Raw genomic sequence first — 26,281 nt, 5'->3', positions numbered from 1 at the left:
TGCGTTTTTATTTTATTTTGACACATCAGCGGCGCTTACCCGGCGCTTACACTATGCGACTGCGTCTAGAGTTTTTCATTTCCTATAGATTACATTACGTTTATGCCCCTGACTTAAATAAGAGATGGCAAATTATTTTGTACTTAGTGATACTTTACGTTGGGCTTGATTTATTTTATTACACAAACCTTTATACTATTTTAACTTGGGTTGGGCTTAGTATTCTAAGTCTGGCTTAGTTTTACTTGGATGAATATGTTAGCTCAAAAGTTAATGAATCAGTCTCCTCTCTAGATAGAGCTTGGCGAAACTAAAGGTGGTGAGATAGTTTTTCTTTCTGTCTCTTTTGTTCGTTAGTCAGACCAAACAATGTCTAGTGGAGAGGGATACAGGATGGAAGTTCTAGAGGAACAATGGAGGAAACTCAGTTTGACAGAGGAGTTGGAGGAGGTGCTAGTAGTCGACAATATCGGGAGTGAGGAGATCAAACACAAAGGAGAAAAAAGTCTGATAGGAGAGGTCTGCTCCCATTGAGTGGTGGGCAAGGAACTGATTAAGAGTACAATGGCCAAAAATCTAGAGGATTAGTAAAAGGGTCACCTTTCAAGAAGTGGAAAAAAACACTGTCGTTATTACTTTCGGGACCCATGCAGATATGCACAGAATCCTTGAAGGTAAACCTTGGTCCTTTGATACTTCTCTGTTTCTAATCGTGCCTTATGATGGAACCATGAGGCCAGGGAAAATGGCTTTTGATCGTGAAGTTTTCTGGATGCAAATTTACAACTTGCTGTTGGGCTACATGTGGTCGGAGTGGGGTAACCATATCTGAAACTCAGTAGGAAGGGCCATCAAAGTTGATGTAGAGGATGACGGTATAGGATGGGGGAGATGTCTACCTGTGAAGGGGGAGTGGTTATTGCACAAACCCATCCCTAGAGACCGTTTCATCAATGTTGAGAAGTCAAAGCACTGGGTGCATTTTCGGTACGAGAAATTACCCAAAATTTGCTTCCAATGTGGCTGGATACTTCATGGAGGGCAGGGATGCCTATCACACAAAACGGGTCAAGAAGAAGAAGGAACTATAGATTTACAGTTTGGGACATGGCTTCGAGCTAAAAGTAATATCAGGCAAGGGACTTACCTGCATAGAAATGGCAAAGGAGAGGGGGAAGTTCTCAGGGAAAGGAGGTGGTTAGGCGGAGATGGAGGTTGCCAAAAGCTGTATGGAAAAAGGGTGGTGGGAAAAAGGTTTGGGCAGGGGACAGTCTATTTCCACCTTTTCCCATACACAACCAAATGGCCGTAAAAAAAGGAGGTAGGTCATGTGAAAATGGCAAAGTACAAAGTTCAGCGGAATCAGAGGGAAGGATGGATGTGATTGAAATAGTGTATCAACCTAACCTAGGGGAGAAGGAAGCACCAAAACATTTGCGGGAAGATTTGAGGTGGGAGTTTATTTTCGAGCTAGCTGATGCTACTGGGCCAAGCAAGGGGAATGGCCTAAGGTAGTAACTGAGTTGCGTATAATACACCTAGGGCCCAATGGCCGGGTTTCAAGACTCCAAATAGCTTGTGCACAAGATTTTGATAGGGAAGAGAATTTGATTTCAGCTCATCTTTCATTAAGGCAGGGGGACGGATGTAGATGGAAACGCCAAGCTCGAGCCCTAAGGAAACCAACTGTCCGATCTCAAGGTGACAAACGAAATGTAGAGGTAAGCATTACTAGCTCTACCCCTGTGAAAGAACATAGACAATCCCACTTGGGTGAGAAGCTAAATGACAGAGTTTCTCCTTTGAAAATGGTGGTGGCTGCGAGTCAGCCCCGCCAAGTACTATGAGAATTTTAAGTTGAAACTGTTGGGGGCTTGAGAACCCTCGAATAGTTCAAAGCCTTTGCCTGGTGGTAAAGGACAAGAAGCCCGATTTGTTCTTTATCATGAAGACCAAGTTGTCATATGTAAAAGCTCAAAGGGTTGCAAAGAGGTTCAAGTTTAATGGTTGTATTATGGTGGAAGCAGTAGGAAGAAGTGGAGGGCTTATGCTTTTATGGAAACAGGAGGACCTAGTAAAGTTAGTCAATTATTCACAAAATCACATTAACGTGATAGTGAATGATGAACAATGCAAATTTAAGTGGCTGTTGTCTTGCTTTTATGGGCAGCCAGCATCAAAATTAAGGAGACAGACTTGGGATTTATTATCATCCTTCAAGCCTATAGAAGGAGGATGGGGAGTTATAGGAGACTTTAATGAGGTTTTGTATAAGGAAGAGAAGGAGGGGGAATCCCAGAAGTGAAAGACTAATGGGCATGTTCAGGCACATGATGGAGGAGGGGAATCTTTACGATCTGGGATGGATAGGTAATAAATTCACTTGGTGTAACCGTCATGAAGATGAGACTTTCACAAAAGAGAGACTCAACAGAGTTATAGCTAATGCTTTGTGGAAAAGAAAGTACTCTAAATACTCAGTGGAGACCTTACCAGCTATTTGTTCTGATCATAGCCCATACTTCTACAATGCAGTATTGAGAAGTCCTCAGTTCGCAGCTTTCATTCTTCCTTCAAGTATGGGGCAAGTTGGAATAAGGAGGAGGTTTGTAGTGTAGCAGTTTCTGAAGCTTGGCAAAGCAACAATGGGAGGGGGAGAGGTTTGGAAAGGGTGATGAGTAAGCTGGAATCAACAAAGAAGGGTTAAAAAAGTGGAGCAGGAAGTTAGAAAGGGAGAGAACCAAAGCTAACAGGGAAAAGACACAGCTCTTAAGCATGCTATAGAGAAGAGAAGGACCTGGTAACATACAAGAACAAAAACAGGTATAGCAAGAGCTCATTTTTCTGTTGAACCAATAAGACACAAGGTGGAGACAAAGAGTTAAGAGACATTGGTTGACTGGGGGAGACAAAAATAGAAAGTATTACCATGCATGTGTGAACCAGATAAGGAAAAAAAACACCATAAAAAGAGTTGTGGATAGGGATGGTACAAAATTGAGGGAGAAGGCAAAAATAGTTACAGGCTTTAAAAGATACTTTTCTGCAGTATTCAAATCTACACAGCCTAACTTAGCTTGCATTATACAGTGTCATCATGGGGTAGAACAAAGAATCATAACTAAAATGCTAGACAAGTTAGAGAGGGACTTTACAGTGAAAGAAGTGGAGGAGACACTAAAGCAAATGACCCATTTCAATTCCCTAGGACTTGATGGGTTCAGTGCAGGTTTTTGCTAAGAACATTAGAAGATAGTGGGCTAGGACGTATCTCAAGCTATCTTGGATTTCTTAAAATTAGGGAAGATGCCAAGGGATTTAAATCATACTCATATAGCTTTAATTCCCAAGGTAAACTCCCCTAACTCAGTACATGAATTTCGACCAATTTCTCTATGTAATTTTATCTACAAAATGATCTCAAAAGCTTTGGCAAATAGAATGAAATGTGTTTTGGAGATCTCGTGGAACCAGAGTGCTTTCATCCCCACTAGACTCATATCTGAAAATATTATGGTAGCTTATGAGCTACTCCATACTATGCAATCAAAACAAAAAGGAAGGAAGAGGTCGATTGCCATAAAGTTAGATATGTTTAAGGCTTACGATAGGGTTGAATGAGACTTATTAGAGGCTTTGTTGCTTAAGCTGGGTTTTGGCAAGAAATGGACTGATTGAATGATGGCATGCAGTAAGTCAGTTTCTTATTCTACTATCATTAATGGGGAACTAGGGGAGATTATCATTCCTTCAAGAGGACTGAGACAAGGTGACCCCTTGTCACCTTATCTATTCCTGATTTGTGCAGAAGGTCTCAGTTCTCTCTTGTACAAGGTTGAATCAAGTTGTCTTATTAAGGGGGTGGCAGTGACTTGGGGTGGGCTGAGAATCAACCACTTACTCTTTGCTGATGACTGTGTACTTTTTTGTAGAGCAAAGTTGGTGGAGTGGTACCAGAGTTATGAAATTTTGATTCAATATGAGAAAGCATCGGGCCAAACTTTAAATAAAGAGAAAACTAGTGTGTTTTTTAGCTCAAACACCAAGGTGGAAACAAAGGATTTCATTTTGTAGCAAGTGAATGGATCGAGGTGTAATAATTATAACAGATATCTTGGTCTCCCTACTGTGGTAGGAAGGTCAAAATATGATACTTTCAGAAGCTTAGAGGAGAAGATTTGGAAAACAATTAACAGTTGGAAAACTAAGTTCTTATCCTCAGCTAGGAAGGAAGTGCTTATCAAGAGTGTGTTGTAGGCAATCCCAACTTACTTTATGAGTGTGTTTAAGATGCCAGTATTGCTCTTAAAAGAAATTGAAACACTTTTGGCCAAGTTTTGGTGATGTCATAAAGGAGATGGTAAAGGGATTCACTGGAAAACTTGGAAGTATATGGGTTCAGTAAAAAACCAAGGGAGCTTGGGTTTTAGGGATCTCTGCAGCTTTAATAAAGCTCTTCTAGCAAAACAAGTATGGAGAATGATAAAGGATCCTCACTCCCTGGTCTCTCGAATTTTCAAGCAGAAATACTTTTCAAACTGTGATGTAATGGATGCTAAGCTAAAAGGATCACCATCTTTTATATGGAGGAGCCTTTGGTTGAGCTTGGGGCTATTAAAGAAGGGGTTGGTCTGGAGGGTGGGTAATGGAAGAGGCATAAGAATCTTGAAGGACAAGTGGCTTCCAAGGCCTGTGACCTTCCAAGTTCTGACTCCTATCAACACTTTGGACATTGAGACCAGAGTGGATGCATTGATTGATGAAAATAGTAGTTCTTGGAAGTTAGACTTGGTGGAAACAATCTTTTAAGGAAGAAGAAGCAAAGCTCATATGTTCTATACCTATCAGTAGAAGAGGGGCAAGTGACAGAAGGATTTGGGCTGGTTTAGAAAGATGTAACTTCTCAGTCAAAAGTGCTTATTTTCTGGAAACCAAACTGTGAAATAGGAGCTCAAGGGAACCTTCAACAAGTGGGGGAAACAATTCGAAAGACCTTTGGCAATTAGAAGTCCCTGCCAAGGTCAAACTGCTCATAATGAAATGCCTAAACAACATACTTCCTACAAAAGACAATCTGCTCAGGAAAAACATTGTTGAGAGTAATCTGTGTCCAGTTTGTGCAAGAGAGAAAGAAACAACAGTGCATGTTTTATGGGTTTGTCCTGCAGCAGCAGACATTTGGGGTGGAGAGACTAGTTTGTTCAGGAAATGGAAAAGATTTTATCCTGATTTCTAGCAGCTTTGGGGAGAGATGACTGGGAAATTGAATAAGGAAAGCATTGAGCTGGCTGTAGTCTTATTCGGCCACATATGGGCTAGGAGGAATGCGTATACTTTTCAAAATCAGTTCTAGAACCCTGCTACAATTGTTGCTATGGCTCAGGCAGGCCTATCTTTGCTTAAGGAGATCAATATTAATAGCAGTAATAGAGTAGCAAGATGTCGAGGGAGAGGACCTAGTCAGTCTTGGTAGCCACCCGAGTGGCCTTTTTTTAAAGTGAATTTTGATGCAGCTTTTGACAAAGACAAGAATAGAATAGGGATGGGGGATCATAATGAGGGGCTCTGAAGGGGGTTTACAAGCGAGCTTGACAGCCCCTAAGGTGCATGTCCTCTCCGCATTCCAAGCAGAAATCTCTACTCTTCATAGAGCCACAAAATTCTGCAATGAGTTAGGACTGAATCAAGTAATCTTAGAAGGGGATGCCAAAGTTGTCATAGATGCAATCACTTCCAAAAGTGAAGATAACTCATGGCTTGTCCAGGAGACAGAGGACTTGCAGCAACGGATGGAGCTTTATCCTGCCTGGAGACTAGTTTTTGTACACGTGTAACATACGGGTCCAAATTTAGGACTTAAAACTAGTATTTTATTTTATTTTTATTGTCTTTATTATTTTATTATCATTTTAGGAACTATGCTATCAGATAAATTAAAATAGTGATTCTTTTCTACAAAATCTTTGTATAGTTATCCATTAGTTTCCATAATAGATTAGTTTCCTAGTTTGAAACTACAACTCAACTCTTCAAAATCCTCTCAGAATCCATATCCTCGTAGGACTAATTTCCCATGTGTAGCCAACTTGAAACCCTAGCATACCTACTGAGGACTCATGCCACACTCCCCTCCCCATTGTCTATAAAACCCCACGAAAATCCTCTGTTTTAAACACGCTGAAATACCTAAAGGAAGAACACTTTCACATAAGCCTTATTCTCTACCCAGCCACCGCCGACCACCCTAGGATGTCAGAGCACCACCCATGGTGCTAGAAACTGCCGACCAACCTAGCCCCATCCCACCCACTCCCTCAGGTAAGCCAAGCGTGTTTCACTCCATGTTATGCCAGTTAAGTGAAACACGGACTCAAGCGTATTTCACTATATGTTAAGTCAAGTATTATGTATTTACGTTTCATGCTTGCCATGAGTATGTATGTATGTAAAGTTTTCAGAAAGTTCTGATTGTGAATCGGTGATGCTGTATGCATGTGGTAAAGAGTCATCAGAAATTAAGTCGATGATAGGCTAGACTATATTTTACTGTTTGATGTGCTTCTTACTGAGTATTCGACTCATTTTTGTTTGTCTTCCTGTTTTCTTCTATGTTTAATTTTTACTAATGGTGATTATGATGATGTAGAGCTAAATGGCCAGGAGTAGATCTGGTATAAGACTTGGGAAGAAATAAGTGATATTCACACAAGAACTATAATTCTTTTATGTCATTCGTAGGATTGGTTTATGTTCTTTCACTTTACGTTCAGTTTTGAAACAATTATGTTCATTTTAGTTTTTGATGCTTTTCAATAAACGAGGTAATTCAAGATATGAATCTCTTTACTGGACATTATGTTATAAATGTTAGTAACATCTCTATCACATGGGAACTGGGTGTTACAATTGGTATCAGAGCTCAAGTCGAGAGATTCTGTTGACTTTTTAAAAGAAAGAATTCTAGGATAGGAAACAACTAGGATGACTCCTGGCTAGCTCAAAGTTCAAGAGTGGTTATCTATTATTATGTTTGATATTTATTGTCATGTTTTGCTTGATTACATGATTGAATTATTACTTGCTCATTGCATGAATGGTGTTGTTAGATAATGGCACCAGGTACTAGGCGTAATATGCACCCTGAAGGTTCCTCGGAACCTCCACTGAATGAACCAGAGGTGATAGCGACTGCTACTACTAGACTTCTTCAGTATTTTGCCCTAAACCAGTTTACACAGCAGCATCCTCCGACTTTTGACGGCAGGGCAGAAGCACTGGATGTGGAAAGCTGGATCAAAAGAATGGAGAAGATTTTTAGGGCTCTTTTTTGTACGGATGAACAAAAAGTGGAGCATGCCACTTATATGTTGTTAGATGAGGTGGACGAATGGTGGACCTCTACACAAGAACTACTGCAGGTTGATCTTGGTGAGGGGGTACCCATCACATGGATTGTTTCAAACGGGCATTCTTGGACCGATATTTTTCCCCAACACTCCGTGAGGCGAAAGCTAGACAGTTTATTGACCTAGTACAGGAACCATGATAGTGGAACACTACACCATGACATTTGTGGCATTATCGCAGTTTGCAAGTTATCTAGTACCAGATGAGGAAAAGAAATGCGAAAAGTTTGAATGGGGCTTGCAATCTAGAATTCGAAGTCGCCTGATACCCCTGGGGATATGTAATTTCACCGACTTGGTCACACGAGCCACCTTGATTGAAGAAGACACGAGGGTGAATGCGGAATTATTCAATCAAAGGAAACGTCAACAACCTCTACCTGAGCCCAATAGAAACAAGAAGCCTGCCCCCAGCTACTGACCACAAGCACCTCAGAGTATTCCAAGGAATCCAGTTTGCCAGAATTGTGGAAAGAGGCATCAAAGAAGATGTTTAGTGGGCTAGAATATTTGCTTCAAATGTGGGCAACCAAACCATATGGCTCGAGACTGCCCAAGGAACGCTCCACCTCCAGCTACATAGAATGGTCAGAGGACTACCGCACCAGCCAGAGTCTTTGCCCTTATCCTAGGAGACGCTTAGACATCTAATGATGTGGTTACAGGTACCCTTTTATTATTTTCTCGTCATGCTACCACTTTATTTGATAGGGGTGCCACACATTCTTTTATAGCACGTGCCTATGCTTGTTTGAATGAAGGAGTACCAGAGAGTCTTGATTGTTCACTATCTGTTGCAACACCTACCGGTGAACATATAATTTGTGATACCATACTTAGAAATTGTCCCATAGAAATTAGTGGGAGACACCTCCCAGCAGACCTGGTGATATTTGAGATGTTGGGATTCGATATAATCTTGGGGATGGACTAGTTGTCTCGAAACCAAGCATGTGTTGACTGTTTTAAAAAAGAAGTGGTATTCAAACCCTCAGGCAAGGAGGAATTCAATTTTTGCGCAGAAAGAGGAAATGCCCCACCTCAATTGATATCGGCCTTGCAAGCGACCAGATTACTAAGACAAGGATGTTTGGGATTCCTAGCTAGTCTAGTAGCACCACTTGCAGAGGGACCTAAACTTGAAGATATCCCCATTGTCAGGAAATTTCCAGATGTGTTTCCAGAGGATCTTCCAGGGTTGCCTCTGGATCGAGAGGTTGACTTTTCAATTGACATCCTACCAGGAACGACACCTATATCAAAGGCACCATACCATATGGATCCAGTAGAGCTAAATGGGCTTAAGGAGCAATTGCAAGACTTGTTGGAGTAGGGTTATATTCGCCCTAGTGTGTCACCATAGGGCGCACAATCCTGTTTGTGAGAAAGAAGGACAGTTCTATGCGACTTTGTATTGACTATCGAGAACTAAACAGGGTGACAATTAAAACAAGTACCCACTATCCAGGATTGATGATTTATTTGACCAGTTACAAGGGGCCGGGGCCCAAGTTTTCTCCAAGATTGATCTATGATCAGGTTATCACCAACTTAAGATCAAGCCAGAAGATATTTCGAAGACGGCGTTTAGAACATGCTACGGACACTATGAATTTTTAGTCATGCCATTTGGTTTGACGAACACTCCAGCAGCTTTCATGGACATGATGAACATAGTGTTCAGGGAGTATGTTGATCAATTTGTTGTTGTTTTTATCGACGATATTCTCATATACTCCAAAAGCCAAGTAGATCATGAGGGACACTTAAGGGTTGTGTTGCAGATATTAAGAAAGCAGCAGTTGTTTGTGAAATTCAAGAAGTGTGATTTCTGGTTGCAAGAGATTACTTTTTTGGGACATGTCGTGTCAAAAGAAGGAATTTCAGTAGACCCAGAGAAAATCGAAGCAGTTGTGAAATGGGCCAAGCCAACTAATGTGAATGAAGTCAGAAGATTCTTAGGTCTTGTAGGATATCATAAGAGGTTTGTCGAGGGATTCTTTAGTATCGCAGCCCCGATGACTAAGCTGACAAGGAAAAATGAGAAGTTTTTATGGATAGAAGACTGTTAAAGAAGCTTTCAAGAGCTGAAGAAGAGATTGGTGACAGCACCTGTACTCACTGTTCCCTCGAGAAATACAGGATTTGTTATTTACAGTGATGCTTCTTTCAAGGGATTGGGTTGTGTCTTGATGCAGCCTGGGAAGGTTACCGCTTACGCTTCTCAACAACTCAAGAGTTACGGAGAGAATTATCCGACACATGATCTAGAGCTTGCAGCAGTTGTGTTCACCTTGATGTTATGGAGACACTACCTCTATGGGGAGAAGTACGAAATTTATACAGACCATAAGAGCCTAAAGTATTTCTTTACTCAGATAGACTTGAATATGAGACAGTGAAAATGGTTAGAACTTTTGAAAGATTATGACTGCAACATCAACTACCATCTAGGTAAAGCTAATGTAGTAGCAGATGCTCTAACCCGGAAGTCATCCTCCGGTACCCTTGCTACTATGTATACTCCACAGAAGCATATTCTATTGGATATGGAGCGGGCAGGGATAGAGATGTTTATGGATACACAGGCCCGATTGAGTAGCTTGACCTTGGGATCGTCATTGATAGACCGAATAAAGGTTGCCCAAACTAATGATTTAGACATGGTGAAGATCAAAGGAGAGGTTCAAGAAGACCAAATGCCCAAATTTACAGTTTCTGAAGATGGCACCTTAAGATTCAAGGGAAGAATATGCGTTCCAAATGTTAAGGAAATTAGAGAGGTAATCCTGAGAGAGGCTCACCGCTCACTCTATACCGTTCACCCAAGTAGCACTTAGATGTATAGAGATTTGAAGCAACAGTTCTGGTGGAGCTGTATGAAGCGCAAGATAGCTAGCTATGTGGCTCAGTGTTTAACATGCCAGTAGGTCAAGGCGGAGCATCAGAGGCCTTCCGAGTTATTACACCCACTCCCTATACCTGTTTGGACGTGTGATAAAATTGGTATGGATTTTGGGTCAGGCTTTCCTAAAGCACTAGGAGGTCAAGATGCAGCTTGGGTAATCGTTAACAGGTTGTCAAAGGCAGCTCACATCATTCCGATTCAGATGACGTATTCTACAGACAGGTTGGCGGAACTTTATGTAGGTGAAATCATTAGACTGCATGGAATCCCCTTTAAGAATGTGTCGGATAGGGATGCCTGTTTCACTTCAACATTTTGGAGGAGTGTACAAAAAGGGTTAGGGACAGAGTTGACTTATAGTATAGCCTTCCACCCCCAGACAGATGGACAATCAGAGAGGACAATACAGATATTGGAGGACATGTTAGAGCTTGCGTAATGGACTTCAAAGGCAGCTGGATTAAATACTTACCTTTAATCGAATTTGCATACAATAATAGTTACCAAGAGAGCATTTTGGTGGCACCATATGAAGTTCTTTACAGCTACCAGTGCTGGTCACCCCTCTATTGGGACGAAGTGGGAGAACGTAGAATCCTTGGACAAGAGATTATGTGGTGCCCTCGACCCCCACGTGTTATTTTTGTGGAGTTTGTGACACTGAGATGATGACCACACAGATCACGCACCCCAACAACCAATGCTCAGAGTGTGTACAACATGCAATAAGTGTACAAAAATATTCGCAGCGGAGAAATAAAAAGGTCTTTCGTTATTAATACCAGAATTGTTCAAAAACAGTAAAAATAACTATTACAAGGATTATATAGTCATCTGACAGATAAATAAAGACAGGAAATAATATAAGGGAAACAAATTTCATAACACTGATCAACATATTAGCAACTCAAACTTCCGGCGGAGCTGATCCCTTGGGTTCATACTCTGGCTCTGCATCAGACTCTACGGCACCATAAAACGGAACCGTAGGGTAAAACACCACAATGAGATTATGACATCTCAACAAGTAATTAACCAAAATAACATCCAAGAGATTTAAAACACATTAATATAATCACATGTCCCATACGGACAAATATTGAAGACTAACAACCCACATTCCTTTTTCCCAAAAATACCCTTTTAACAACTCATGCCAAAAATCCCATTTTGGCCCAGTCATAACCATTATTTTATTATGCATGCACCACGGTCTTCCCTATGTACTGTCTGCACACCCTGGCTCTCATCGTCACACCACGGGTAACGTCCATGCATGAGACTTCGTAACGAGTGATGCCCAATTCCGCGCCCAACGCGTACATGGCCAAGCATCCTCTAATCCAGCCAGCCAAAAGGTCACGGAATCGGTACGAGAGCGTTACCTTCTTGTCCATTCCCGTTGTCGCCTTGCGACAACTCAGGGGACGTCACGTCAGTCTGTTATGCTCCCGAGTGACCAGAGGAGCTCCACTGAGATAATGTCTCATCTCGGCTTGGGGTCGTGATAGACACGCACCAACACCATTAATAACAACAGCCTCAATTCCAAACAGACAACATGACTTCACAGCACAATTTATTAAAGACGATAGATGTACATGACGACAATTTATTGGATGACATATTAAATATCTCATTTACAATTTCATAATAATTACAAAAATACAGTTTATAACCACAAGCATAATCCCGTCCTCCAATCCGGCCCAAGGCCCAATACCAACACCAATTACAATTACAACCCAACACTTCAACAGCCCAAGGCCCAATTTCCAACAAATCAATAGATCAACAGTTTACAAATGAACAACAGTTATAATGTCAATTTAAATCACTTGAGTCGCGATGAAAAATTACATATACTCGAAGATGAATATTTCTGAAAGATCAAGCGAAATGAAGTGTTGCCAAAGGTGACGACACAGCGGTGGCACATGGCGGAGCTCACGGCGGAGAAATGTCAAAAAGGCTTTCAACACAGGATTTGGGTAAAATTACAAGTGGATGGAAAATCAACTCAACTCACTACAAATCAGTAATTTCACCAAAAAACCGAGTGGAAAATACAAATTTTAGAATCAAAACCAAGCATGGCCAAAGCCTTAAGCTTTCGGATTCACCAATAAAATCACATATTAAACCCAAATCAACAAGAAATGAAGATGGTTTAGACAAGAGAGGAAGGAAGAGGAACTCAGAAGTTTAAACTGCAGAAGTCGTGGCCTATTAATAGGCCAAGAATGGCGGTGGGAGGAGCCGCGTGTCGCACGGGTGGAAGAAGAACACAAACGGCAGCAAGCCGTGGAGGAGAGACGTGTGATGGTGCATGTTGCGAAAAGCACTGCAGATCGACACGGGGAAAGCTATGGAAGATGGAGGTGGTGGCCGCGTGCAGCGGGAGCTGGACAGTGAGCATTTCGGAGTCCCCTTGCCGTATGACACCGAGACGAAAATGGGAGAAGGAGGTGGTGGCAGTAGCGGGTGAAAATGCGTGACTAAAGGACCGCATGGCGTGGCAGCAGTTGTGTGGAGGAAGAAATTTCTGGAAGAAGGAAGAAGATTGCAGAAGAAACTAGAAGAAAAGAAGAAGAAAGGAAGAAGAAGGAGCACGGCGTAGGAAGGAAAACGATGGAACCCTCAAAATAGCGCCGTTTGAAAAGTGAAGGGCTGGGTTCACTTAACCAGTACGGGCTGGGCTTCGGGCTGGGTCAAAACGCAACACACACACCCACGGCCCACAACCAAAATCACACAAATTTCACAAGTCCAAAAATAAACACTACTAATTAAAAATCTAAACTGAAAACACACTAAATAAATAAAATCATAAATAAAATAAAATAACAAATAACATAATTAAATAAATACTAGGGAATTAAAACACACCAAAATAAATTAACATACAATAACAAAAATAAAACAAATAAAATAACACAAATAAAATAATTAAACCCCATGAAATTTAGGGATCTCACAGATTATTCAAGATATGCTTGAGAAGATAGTGGTCATTCGGAAGAAGCTCTCTATTGCACAAGAGCGATAGAAAAAGTATGCGAATCAGAGACGTCGAGAGTTGCAATTTGAAGTAGGAAGCAAAGTATTCTTGAAAGTGGCGCTGATGAAGGGAATTATGCGGTTCGGTAAGGAGGTAAGCTAAGTCCGAGATATTTAGGCCGTTTTGATGTACTAGAAAGGATTGTAGTTGTGGCTTATAGGTTGGCCCTCCCACCACAATTGTTATTCACGATGTTTTCCATGTCTCTCTACTTCGAGAGTATGTTCTGGACCCTACACATGTACTAGAGTACGAGTCTCTCCAAGCTCGCGAGGATCTAACCTATGAGGAATTTCCAACTGGGATTCTTGCACAAAAAGCTAAAGTACTCCACAAGAAGACCATTCCGAAGGTCAAGGTACTTTGGAGCAATCACACGGAAAAAGAGGCCACCTGGGAGTTGGAAGAGGACATGAGGATCAAGTATCTATATTTATTCGATTGAGGTACGTTATCTCGAGGATGAGATTTCTTTTAAGGGGGAGATTGTAACATACGAGTCCAAATTTAGGGCTTAAAACTAGTATTTTATTTTATTTTTATTGTCTTTATTATTTAATTATCATTTTAGGAATTATGCTATCATATAAATTAAAACAATGATTCTTTCCCTACAAAACCTTTGTATAGTTATCTATTAGTCTCCATAATAGATTAGTTTCCTAGTTTGAAACTACAACTTGACTCCTCAAAATCCTCTCAGAATCCAATCCTTGTAGGAATAATTTCCCATGTGTAGCCAACTTCAAACCCTATCATACCTATTGAGGACTCAGGCCACTCCCCTCCCCATCGTCTATAAAACTCATGAAAATCCTATGTTTTAAACATGCTAAAATACCTAAAGGAAGAACACTTTCGCATAAGCCTTATTCTCTGCCCAGCCACTGCCGACCACCTTAGGACCTCGAAGCACCACCCACGGTGCTAGAAACTGCCGGCCAACCTAGCCCTATCGCAGCCACTCCCTCAGGTAAGCCACTGCAGTCACACTCACCCCTCCTCCCCCTCGGTGATTTAAGTTTCAAATCCATCTCTCTCTAAACTCTCTCTCTCTCTCTCTCCCTCTCTCGGTGTCGTACCATTATAGGGATCCCCAGTAACACCATTGGAAACTCCCAGCCACCCAGAGCTATTGTTGCAGCTGTCCCCCTCGGTGAGCATTGCACAACCTCGCCTCCCATAACCCTGTCTTCTATCTCTACTTCTTTTCGTTCAGTTTTCCCCAAAATATCCTTTCTATTAGGCTAAGTTTATTGGGGATGGGCTTAGTTGTAACTTGACTAGTTTTTAAACCTGGTGGGCTTGATTTATTTCAGAAACTATAGTATTGGGTTAAGTGGGTTGTTTTCTCTAATTGGGGCTGGGTTGATAATTAAGTAGGCCAAAGTTTTTACTTGAATAAATATATTAGTCATGGATTTATTTTTATAGAAAGTATTTAAGGAATTTTAACGTATGTTTTTACAGTATGCTATGAATCATATTATTTTAGTTAAGTTCCATTATACGTGTTTAATTTCGTAGAATATTACGACACGCTTTTCTAGAAAATTAGTAACGTCTAGTACCTCGTATAGGTAATGCGCTACGAGTTGGAAATCAGGAGGCAGTGCTAAGAGGTAAATAGTATGATCATATAAATGCATGCGTACTATGAATATTATTATTATGTATAAAAATATGATGTGCTTATGATGGTTATCTACGATGTGCTAAGAGACAAGTCAATGTTAGATTCCTTTCATGATCTTTGATGAAATATGAGATTACGCTTGAATGAATGAATTTTTTGTTTGATTGATTGCATGTTACTAAAATCATATGAAAGCCATGAGATGTTCATGTAGTAATCAAGTCAAGTATGCCATGTAATAGAATAGCCAGATCATGCAAGCCCTGTTCATGTAGTACGTAGATCATTTATGCCATGTTCATGTAGTACTTAGATCATGTATGCCATGAAATGTCATAAAATGTTCAGATCATGTTATGTTATGTCATGTTATGATATTTCATGTACAAGAAAATTCCATGTTATGTTTTGTCATGAACAAGAATATGCCATGTTAAGAAAAGTTCATGAAGCCTAATGAATTCTCATGCATTAAGAAAGATAGGGACATTTAAAGACAGTGCCATGGACTCAAGCGTGGTTAACCACAAGTTAAGTGAAACAAGGACCCAAGCATATTTCACTCCATGTTATTCAGTGAAGTGAAACACGGACCCAAGCATATTTCACTCCATGTTATTCAGTTAAGTGAAACACAGACTCAATGATGTATCACTCCATGTTATTCAGTTAAATTGAAACACGGACCCAAGCGTGCTTCACTCCATATTATTTAGTTAAGTGAAACACGGACTCAAGCGTATTTCACTCCATGTTATTCAATAAAGTGAAACATAGACGCAAGCATGTTTCACTCCATGTTATTCAGTTAAGTGAAACACGAACTCAAGCGTGTTTTACTGCATGTTAAGTCAAGTATTATGTATTCACGTTTCATGCTTGCCATGAGTATGTATGTATGTATGCATGTAAAGTTTTCAGAAAGTCATGATTGTGAATCGGTGATGTTGTATGCATGTGGTAAAGAGTCATCAGAAATCAAGTCTATGATAGGCTAAACTATATTTTACAGTATGATGTGCTACTTATTGAGTGTTTAACTCATTTTTGTTTGTCTTCTTGTTTTCTTCTATGTTTAATTTTTACAGATGGTGATAATGATGACGCAGAGCTGGATGGCTAAGAGTAGATCTAGTACAAGACTTAGGAAGAAATAAGTGATATTCACACAAGAACTATAATTCTTTTATGTCATTCGTAGGATTGGTTTATATTCTTTCACTTTACGTTCAGTTTCAAAACAATTATGTTCATTTCAATTATTGAAAAGATTCATTTCTGTTTTTTATCCTTTTCAATAAATGAGGTAATTCAGGATATGAATCTCTTTACTGGGCATTATATTATAAATGTTAGTAACATCTCTATCATATGGGAACAGGGTGTTACAACAGGTTTGCAAACAATGCTGCCCACATAGTAGCTAAGATAGCTATTAAGGAAGCGAGTGAAAAAATATGGTTAAAAGATGGTCCTGATGAGGTCAAAAACTCTGTAATGAAAGATGTATCATGTATGCTCTAAGTCATCAATGAAATTGTTTTCCTTGCAAAAAAAAAAAAAAAAAATTGTTAGCTCAAAAGCTTTTTTTTTTTACATAAAATATTTCAGGCTTTTAATTATATTATTGAATATTAACTTTTACAACTGAATCTAGTAGTAAATAATAAGAGTCTTATTTTATTTTTAGTACGTTAAGTTTGGTTAAGTACATATTATGTAACGAGTTTCCAGTGTTATTTAAAACATTTAAATAAAAGTATTTTTCCTACTAAATTGTAATTTGTTATTAGTTTTAAATTCTTGTTAGATTATAATAGTAGTTTAACACGGATTTGAATTTTAAATATGATTAACTTTAACTAAAAGGAATTTTGTTGTTATTTTGTCAAATTTGATAAAACTATTATACTACAGTTATAACTAGAAAACAAAAAAATATATTAACAATATTTAATTGATATTAGTATTCATTAGATTTATTGTAAGATTGAATAATTATATTAATTATAAGAAGTTAAATCAATTTTAAGAATTGATGCTTTCACGACTTATTTTAATAGAATTGAATATAGCCCAAGTATTCTACCATGAAGTGAGATTTAGAAGCAACGCAGTGAGGTAAGTAATTTGATCACAAATTAAGATCATCACATGTCAGTTAGATATATTATTATTAAAGCCAATTCTAGAAAGCCAATGTTTATGTATGTAGCATGTCATGATTATGCAAACATGTCAACTAGCATAGTACACGATTATATTATTCCACATCATATTCAGATTTAAAAATTATTATCATGTACGTTGTATATCACGCATCACACGTGTATAAGACACGTAAACTTTTGATGATCAAGTTCCGTTAGCTTTCTTATGATCAAGTGTAAGAGATAAGATAAGTTTAATAAGATGATCATTTAGATGCATGGTACAATGCGATTTTATGGTGGACATACAAGCCATATACCTAAGCGTGATCCACCATAGTAAGATAAGTATGATAAGTCAGATAATTGTGTTGGCCAGTAAGATAAGTATGATAAGTCAGATAATTTAAAGATAAGTCGTGCATGATATGAGCATATGTATGAATTTGGTATTAGAGCTCAGGTCGAGAGATTCTGTGGACTTTTGAAGAGAAACAGTACTTTATTAATTGCATTAGGTCACCTAGGATGCTCCTAACCCGCTCGAGAGTGATATTTTTTTATTATTATTATGATAGGATGTTTTATGGCTCTTACGAGTTAGCATTATTGTAGTTATGGTAGGTATTATTATTATTTATGTATGTATCGAAATATTAGTTAATAGTTACTTTAGATTATGGCACCCGACTCTAGGAATTTCATGGAGCATGGATATCTAGGATTTATGAGAATTATGTGTACTAGTGTTACATGTCAATTTGGTTATGATAGTGTAATTGATTGAACGAAGGTGAAGTTAGGGGTGGGTTTGGATACACAAACCTATCTCATTTCATCTCATCTCATCTCATCATTACAACTTTTCTATATTTCCATACGAAAATATAAAAAACAATTCAACTTTTTCAAATCCCAAAATAAAAATAATACTAAAAAATTATATTTAACAATATTTTATTCAACTTTTAACAAAATATCTCATCTCATCTCATCTGAACTCTCTATCCAAACCCACCAGTTAAGTTTGATAGTGTATCTGGTTCATGAGAATGGATGGAATGACTGATATTTGATGGAGTCTTATTTAAGAAAATTAGGGAATGTAGTTATAGGTTTTGGAGTTATGCCATAGATTTACACATGGTGCTATGTTTATAATTGAGGTACTTGTTAATGGACTAGACAGGGATGATAGACAAGCATAATTAGAGTAACAAATTAGAGATATGGGTCCAGATTAGTATTGATTAGATTTCTTGTAAGATTGAATAATTGAATATAGCCCAATTATGGTGTTTGATATTAAAAATTAAGAAAATGACATGTATTGTGGAGTTATTTAGCAATGGAGTTGTGGAAAAAAATTGTGGAGCCAATATATTTTGAGGTGCGAGAATTTAAGGTTGAACGTGCAGAAGATGATTTATTTAAGTATGTGTATGCCTTAGACATACACATTATAGGATTAATGATTAGGCTAGCATAATTAGAGAATATCATGAGATTTCGAGGCTTGATCGGGAAGTTTAATTGATGTTTCTATGTTTATAATTGAAATACTTGTTAATGGGCTAGACAGGGATGCTAGACAAGCATAATTAGAGTAATATATTATCGATTTACCAACCATGGTTGGTAAATCGAAGTATAACACTTTTAGATGTCTCAAGGAGAGGGTGTGGCAGAAGATTAACAACTGGAAGAATTGCTTTCTGTCGGGGGCAAGGAAGGAGGTGTTGATCAAGGTAGTACTTCAAGCAGTCTCTTCTTACACAATGAGTGTGTTTAAACTGCCCAAAAAGCTATGTAAGGAGATCAATATCATGCTATCTAAATCCTGTGGGGAAATCAACAGAAAAGTAATGGGATCCAATGGAGGAGTTGGGAAAAAATGGGGGTAGCTAAGGGTAAGGGAGGTTTGGGGTTTAGAGATTTGGCTAGCTTCAACTTAACTCTCATTGCTAAACAGGCTTGGAGATTGTTACAAAGCCCTCACTCTTTGGTTGTTAAGATCTATAAAGAGAAATATTTCAAGAACCTCCATCACAGAAGCAAAATTGGGGAATGCCCCATCTCTGATATGGAGGAGTGTTTGGAGTTCATTGGGGTTACTGAATGAGGGTTGAGGTGGAAGGTTGGGGATGGAGCAAAAGTGAACATTTGGGATCAAAAATGGTTGCAAACTCCTTCAACCTTTTGTGTTCAATCCCCTATCTCGATCCTGGAAGCAAATGCAAAAGTTAGAGAACTAATTGATGATGATTCAAAGGATTGGAATGAAGGCCTAATCAGGTCAATATTCAATAAAGAAGAAGCTGAGCAGATATGTAGTATCCCCATGAGCACTAGGGGTGTAGAGGACAAATTGATATGGGGTCCCTTGAGAAAAGGTTTTTTTAAGTTAAAAATGCATATTTTTTGGAAGAAAATAGAAAGAAGTCAATGGTGGGAGTTCAAGGGAGGCTACGATGGATAGCAGGTGGAAGTCCATATGGGAAATGAAAGTTCCTGGTAAGGTGAAGCTTTTTATGTGGAAGGCAGGAAACAGCCTCCTTGCTACCAGAGAAAACCTCTTTACAAAAAAAGTTATTGAAAATCCTTTATGCCCCATCTGTTTGAAATGGGAGGAGACTATCATGCATGTTCTCTGGCACTGTCCAGAAACTAGTGATGTGTCGGCTAAGTCTCACAGACCAATTTAGAAATGGGGTGCTATGGAGACTGACCTGCTTATGCTTTGTGAAGATCTGGCAGGGAAGCTCAACAAAAATGAATTAGATGAAGTTGCAGTCAGCATGAAGTGAATGTGGATGCGAAGGGATAGATTTATTTTTGACAACAAATTTCATAGCCCAAGTAGTATTATCAGATTTGCCAGAGAATCTTTGGAAGAATACCATTTAGTAAAGGAGGGGATAGCAGAAACAAGTATGACTAGCCATCGAATTTCAACTGAAGTCATCCAGAAATGGTCACCACCAAGAGCAAATAGTTTTAAAGCTAATTGGGATGCAGCTTGTGATGTCAAACACAGGAAAATGGGGATAGGAGTCATTATTAGAGACAAAAATGGGGATAGGAGTCATTATTAGAGACAAAAATGGGGAAGTCATAGTAGCTTATTGTGGAATCAGAGGCAATGTCGATCAACCAGTAATAGCAGAAAGAATTGTTCTTAGAAAAGCCATGGAACTTTGCAGGACTTGGGACTCAACAAAGTGACATTTGAAGGGGATGCTCAAAACATTGTTAAAGTTGTTTATAACCCAGATGAAGATTTATCATGCTATGGTAGTATCATTGAAGATTCAAAGTTTTTATCTGCTTGGTCCAATTGAGCAGTTCCATATACACACAAAAACACAAATGCAATAGCACATAGTTTGGCTAAGTTAGCTATACGATCAAATGTAGAGCAAGTATGGATAGAAGAGGCACCAACTTGTATTTCTTCTTGTTTACAAAAAGACATGGAAGGTTTTGTAGATAATGTTCTATGATTGAATTAAAGAATGAGGTACTATTTTAAAAAATATATATATATTAGAGATGTGGGCCCATAGCCTATAGGCCAAGGATCATTGTGGTGTTTCATTCTTAAGAATTTTAGGATTGAGATATTTTGAGACCTTGAACTTTGGAGTTTTATATTGCTATTTATTTGAGCTTATCAATTTATGAGGAGCATTATTTAACATTTTATGCGGGAGTTTTAATTATGATTTATGTGGAGAGTTTCATTTATTATGTTATACGGAGATTCTTACTATTTAGATGGAGTTAAAGATGAAAAATTTGGGAGAAATTATTATTAGGTTTTTAACTTGACCCATGGTTAAGGTTTATATTTTAAACCTGAAAGGTATCATGTTTGACCCTAAGCGCGCGAACGTGTACACATGAAGGATTTGGAGAATATATGAAGTTTAGAAACAAATATCGGTGGACTAAACTCTTGAAATATTAGGCTCGACTAAATGATCGAGGATTTAAAAATTAAAAACTTGGAAAGGATCTAATGGATAAGTATGTAGGTTTCTTGAGATACTAGCAAATTCTGAGGACGGAATTCTTATAAGGGGTGGAGTTTGTAACAACACAACCCAAATATTATTAGGGATTGAACGCGAAATTTTTTTTTTTTCAGATTATTATACAATTCTCTTATTGTTATTATTATTATTATTATTATAAATTTTATCGGACTATATGGTATTAATAAGTTGTTTATATTTTAAATATGGATTTTTATTATAGCTATTGTTTTAATTTTAATTGTTAAAATTTTAATTTTTTATTAATAACAATCTTTCCTAATTGCACTTAAATATTTTAGGATTTTCCGTTGTCCTTCACAGTCATACCCTAAGGAAATTAGGGAATGTATTTTGTGGTTTTTGGAGCTATGATATAGATTTACATAAGTAGAAACATTTATTTTTGGTAACCATTGGACACACAAATGAAAACCCTACACGACTTCTATGCCATGTAGCCATGCACATGCCATCACATTCCTCGTATATAGGTTGTCGCACTACCTTCTCACCAACATCATCCTCCAGCCTCTCCTCGCGATTCATCCAATCGTGAGCCCCTACGATAGTAACCTAGTGAAAGACCAAGGCAGCATCTCAACCACACCACAACCTCTTCTGCCAACCTGCCATGCACGTAAATCTCTGCCGTTAGCAGCTCCAAAAACCAGCCCACATGATATCAACATAGCCTTTATTTTTATACAATAGAAATAGAGCATCTCCTTGCCACGAAAAGTTGCAACGAACACCACACTGTGAGACCCCGCCACCAAGGACCGTTAGAAGGTGCCGCCCATCTCTTTCGTAGGCCTCTCCATCCCTACTTGTTTGTGGTATCCCGAAACTTGATTAAACAGAGAGCAATCAGTTTCCTTGACATCACCATAGACGACCACAAGACGTTGGAGTTCTCAGGTCGCCACAAAAATCACCAGTCATTACCTCCCATCAACCCCACACAACACGGTCACCGTCACTCGTCGCCAAAAACTGCAACCGTACCGCACGTCGCCAACTACCCAATGTAAGACTGCTCCTCTCCTCTTCGGTTGTTGTGCTTAAGTGTTGCAAATTTCCTATAGATTACATTACGTTTATGCCCTTGAATTACATAAGACATGGAAAATTATTTTGTACTCAGCGATATTTTACATTGGGCTTGATTCATTTTATTACGTAAACCTTTATACTATTTTAAGTTAGGTTGGGCTTAATATTTTAATTCGAACTTAGTTTTTCTTGGAGGAATATGTTAGCACAATAGCTTTATTTTTGCATAAAATATTTTAATTAAAATATTAAATATTAACTTTTACAACTGAATTTAGTAGTAAATAATATGTAACAACCAGCCCAAACCCCGCCCAAGACCCAGATGAAGCCCAGCCCAGGAGCGACCAAAACGGCTCCATTTGGTACGTTTCCTTCTCCCATGAGTCAATTTCTCCTTTCCCCGTCAATTTTCCTTCTCCCCCAGTTTTCTCTTCCCCGAATCCCATTTCCTCCCCCACGCATCAACAGTTTCTTCATTCTCTAGAGATTATTTTTTTCTTTTTTCACTTTTCTTGCTCAACAGACCCTTGTGTTTCTGCTCCCTCTCCTACCATTCTCTGCGATTTTGTGTGCTGCAGTTCGTGAACCTTCCCAGATCGGTCTTGCCGTCGAAACTCCTCACGGGATTAGTGCTGAACAACGTTCTCTCTCTCCCCGTCGTGCTGTGCCGTCGCTACTTCCACGTGCCGTCCAGTTGTGCAGCACCACTCAGTCATACTCCTCCGTCTCTCACCACGGTTGCACTGCCCGTGAGCCTCTCTCCTCCCACGGCCACGTTCGAGAACTAACCGACGTGCGCTCTACGTGAACCAGTCGGCCTTCGCTGACCACCATAAAAGCAGTGCCAAAGACCGTGACAGAGGCTCCTCCACCTCTGAACACCTTCAACCTCCGCCTAGCCCCCTACTCCGTCGCGCGCCTCCTTCTCTTTCGGTATGAAACTATCCTCTCTATTGCACGGGTTGGTCTGGAGGCATATGTAGTTTTAGAAATTTTTTATTGAATTCCAGCCCTTCCCAAAGAGCACATCCATGTTTTGGTCAATTCTTAATATACCATTGTCATTAGGCTAGTTTTACGTTGTCCCTATTTTTATTTATATATTAAAATCATTTTGTGTGGGCTTTGTTTTAAATACAAGATTTTATTAATAAAATAATGAGAATTTAAATTGAATTATTTAGTATTAAATTATTTTTAAAAATCTAATTTCAGAAATAAATAGTAAGTGTGTAATTTTATTTTGAACACTTAAATTTGATTAAGTTTATTTTTATTAAACGTAGTTATGCTGGTTACTTTAATAGATTTTGTTATAATATTATATTAAGTTAATATCAATTAATTTGGAAAGTGATGATATTTAAAAATACAAGAATCTTACATTTTAAAGATAAATAGGTTACTCTAGTATTGTCGGCTTTAATATCAAAATACATGTCTAGTTAGAAATTTAAGTAAGCTACGTGTCTATTTTATATGTGACAATTGATTTTTGTTTAGTACTGTTGTAGGAAGTTTAGAAAAGTTAAAAATTCAAGGTAAGCGGGATTTCTATGTTAGACTTTTGATAAGTGTTATTTTTATGTGATTTTTATCACTATTTTATTTATGAAAAATATCATTTTCCCTTCAATACTATTGATTTTATTTTATTTCTACATATTTTTATTTATTTTCTTGGATTTGAAAGAATTAAAAGATTTAGTACAAAATGAGAGCATTTTGGTACAAAAGAAGAGACTGCGGATTCAGATCGATGAGAGGTAGCGAGATCTGAAGAGAGCCGATGAGATTTGGGCGATGAGTCTTGTTCCGTGGGCAGCAAAGAGATTTTTCTCCCCAAAGGCGAGAAGACTTACCTCTAAATAGGCGAGGAAACTCGGGACCAGAAGACGCGACCAGAAGGCGTGAAGATTTGGCGACAAAGCTCTAGGTGGTTAGATTGACTGATTAGTCTAAACGACCAACTTAAGAGATCATTCTAAACGACATCGTGGGCAACAACTAGAAAAGGCGAGCTAATTCTTTCATCCTGGTTGTGAGTGATATGAACCCGCAAGAATATAATCCTTTGAACCTACAATCAATTTGAAAACTCACCCAAGAAAGCCTAAATCAAGTCAATGAATGGAGAATCTAACCCTGTTGAGAACCTGTCTCAAGAACCCAGATTACAAGGAGAAATGCTACAAAGGTTGTGATTTACCTTTGATAAGTTTAAAAATTCAATCAAGAACAAAATGAGCAAACTCAACTTACAATGAAAATTCAATATTGTCTAACTCTTAAAATAAAGTTACAAAGAGTATTTAAACCAAAACCTAATTAAAAATCCTAGCCAAAATAAAGTCATTTCTCTCAAAAATAGCCCTAAATGAATAGTGTTGCGCTACAGTAACTTCTTGAAACCCCAGTTCTTAAAAAGTAACTTTCCAAATAAGCCATTGGCCACAATACAAGGACTTCCCAAAATCCTAGTTCATAAGAAATAAGACATATGTAGACCAGGCATCCTCAATCCTACTTATTCTAAACTAATAAAATAAATCCTTTAACAAATTGAAATCCTTCCATAACAATAGGCCCAAACAATAACTCTAAGTCATGCCTTCCACAGGTTGTATCAGGTGAATCAAAACTGATTCTCCTTCTTTCAAGCCTATCTAGAGTGTTGAGCTCTTACTAGCTTTGTTCCAAGTGGATTTCACCAATCCTTGCATTGCTTCCTTGATTTTCTTGGCTCTTGATCTTGTAATTGGCTCATCTGGAACTCGCAAATGATCTTTAAGGCTAGACCCACCTTGGTTCCCATCAGGGAGTCTTTCCACTCGATAAACGAGGAGATGGTCTTGTGGTCTTTGTGATCTTCACGCCCATTCATTTGTGACCTCTATGCCTGTTCATTTGTGACCTCCACGTTAATTATATTCAGCGCACACGACATCTACTTGATGGGATAATTCCTCTCGACCAAGATCAATCTGCTGCTGACCACCAAATCCTCCTAAACTCCGTAAATCATGCCGCATATCATTGAATCTTCCATTTTAGATAATTATGATATTTTTGGAATAATTTCTTTTTATGTTAACATCTATCTTTAGAAACTATTTTCTAGACTTTTAGGCTAGATTGTAGTCGCATTTATTTTGATTCTGGATTTGAGTTATGACATTTATTTAATCTCATCTTGTGAGATGAATATGGAGTCTTGGTTCTTAATCTTAGTTTTAGTTTTGAGTTTTAGAGAGTGAGTTTAGATTTTGATTGTTTAGAGTTTATTATTTGTATTTCTTTCAAGGAGGCAGATATGGGGGAGTAAAGATAAGAGCTGCATGTTTCATCAACTGACTCCAACGAACAACACTAGTTATATTTGTTCTTTTCAATTTCATTATGAACTAATTATATTTTCTAAAGTTTTGATGTAGCCTAGCATTGAACAAACAGTTTATATTCCAAGTTATTTTATTTTCAATATTTTCATGATTGAGTGTTTATTTATTGTTCTTAATGCTTACAATTTTCTAGCTAACTATTGTTCGATCTTTTGGATTGCAATGAGACCGAGAGGTGATTTGTGATTAAACCTCTAGGTTTAAACACCATTAGTTGAGCGAAAATAGAGATATTTTACTACAAATAGTGTGATTTTCAAGAAAAATCTAAAAAACCTAATGAGTCTCCAATTAGTTAAATTCACATAAAGATAAGGAGTTATTAGTTAGAGATATTTTTGATACTATTCGAGAGAAAATATTGAATAGTTAAGGGATTTTTATCATCAAGTTGGGATAATTGGGATTCTATAACAAGGAAGAATAAGCTGTGTGAGATTTGCTAGGTGAAGTCAAATGCTCTAGATCTATTTTTATTAATTTTTTAATCTCAATTTTAATGTTCTTTTCTTCAATTTAATTTAGATAATCCACTCTTCAAAATTCAGTTTTCCAAATAGTAATTAATTTAGTCAATTTCAATACTCAATAGCATAATCATTCCATGTGGGTTCGATATCCAT

The sequence above is a fragment of the Juglans microcarpa x Juglans regia genome, chromosome 3S, assembly GCF_004785595.1.
Source record: "Juglans microcarpa x Juglans regia isolate MS1-56 chromosome 3S, Jm3101_v1.0, whole genome shotgun sequence".
NCBI classification, from domain to species: domain Eukaryota; kingdom Viridiplantae; phylum Streptophyta; class Magnoliopsida; order Fagales; family Juglandaceae; genus Juglans; species Juglans microcarpa x Juglans regia.
The sequence above is the reverse complement of the archived record's forward strand: the minus strand, read 5'-3'. Positions refer to the sequence as shown.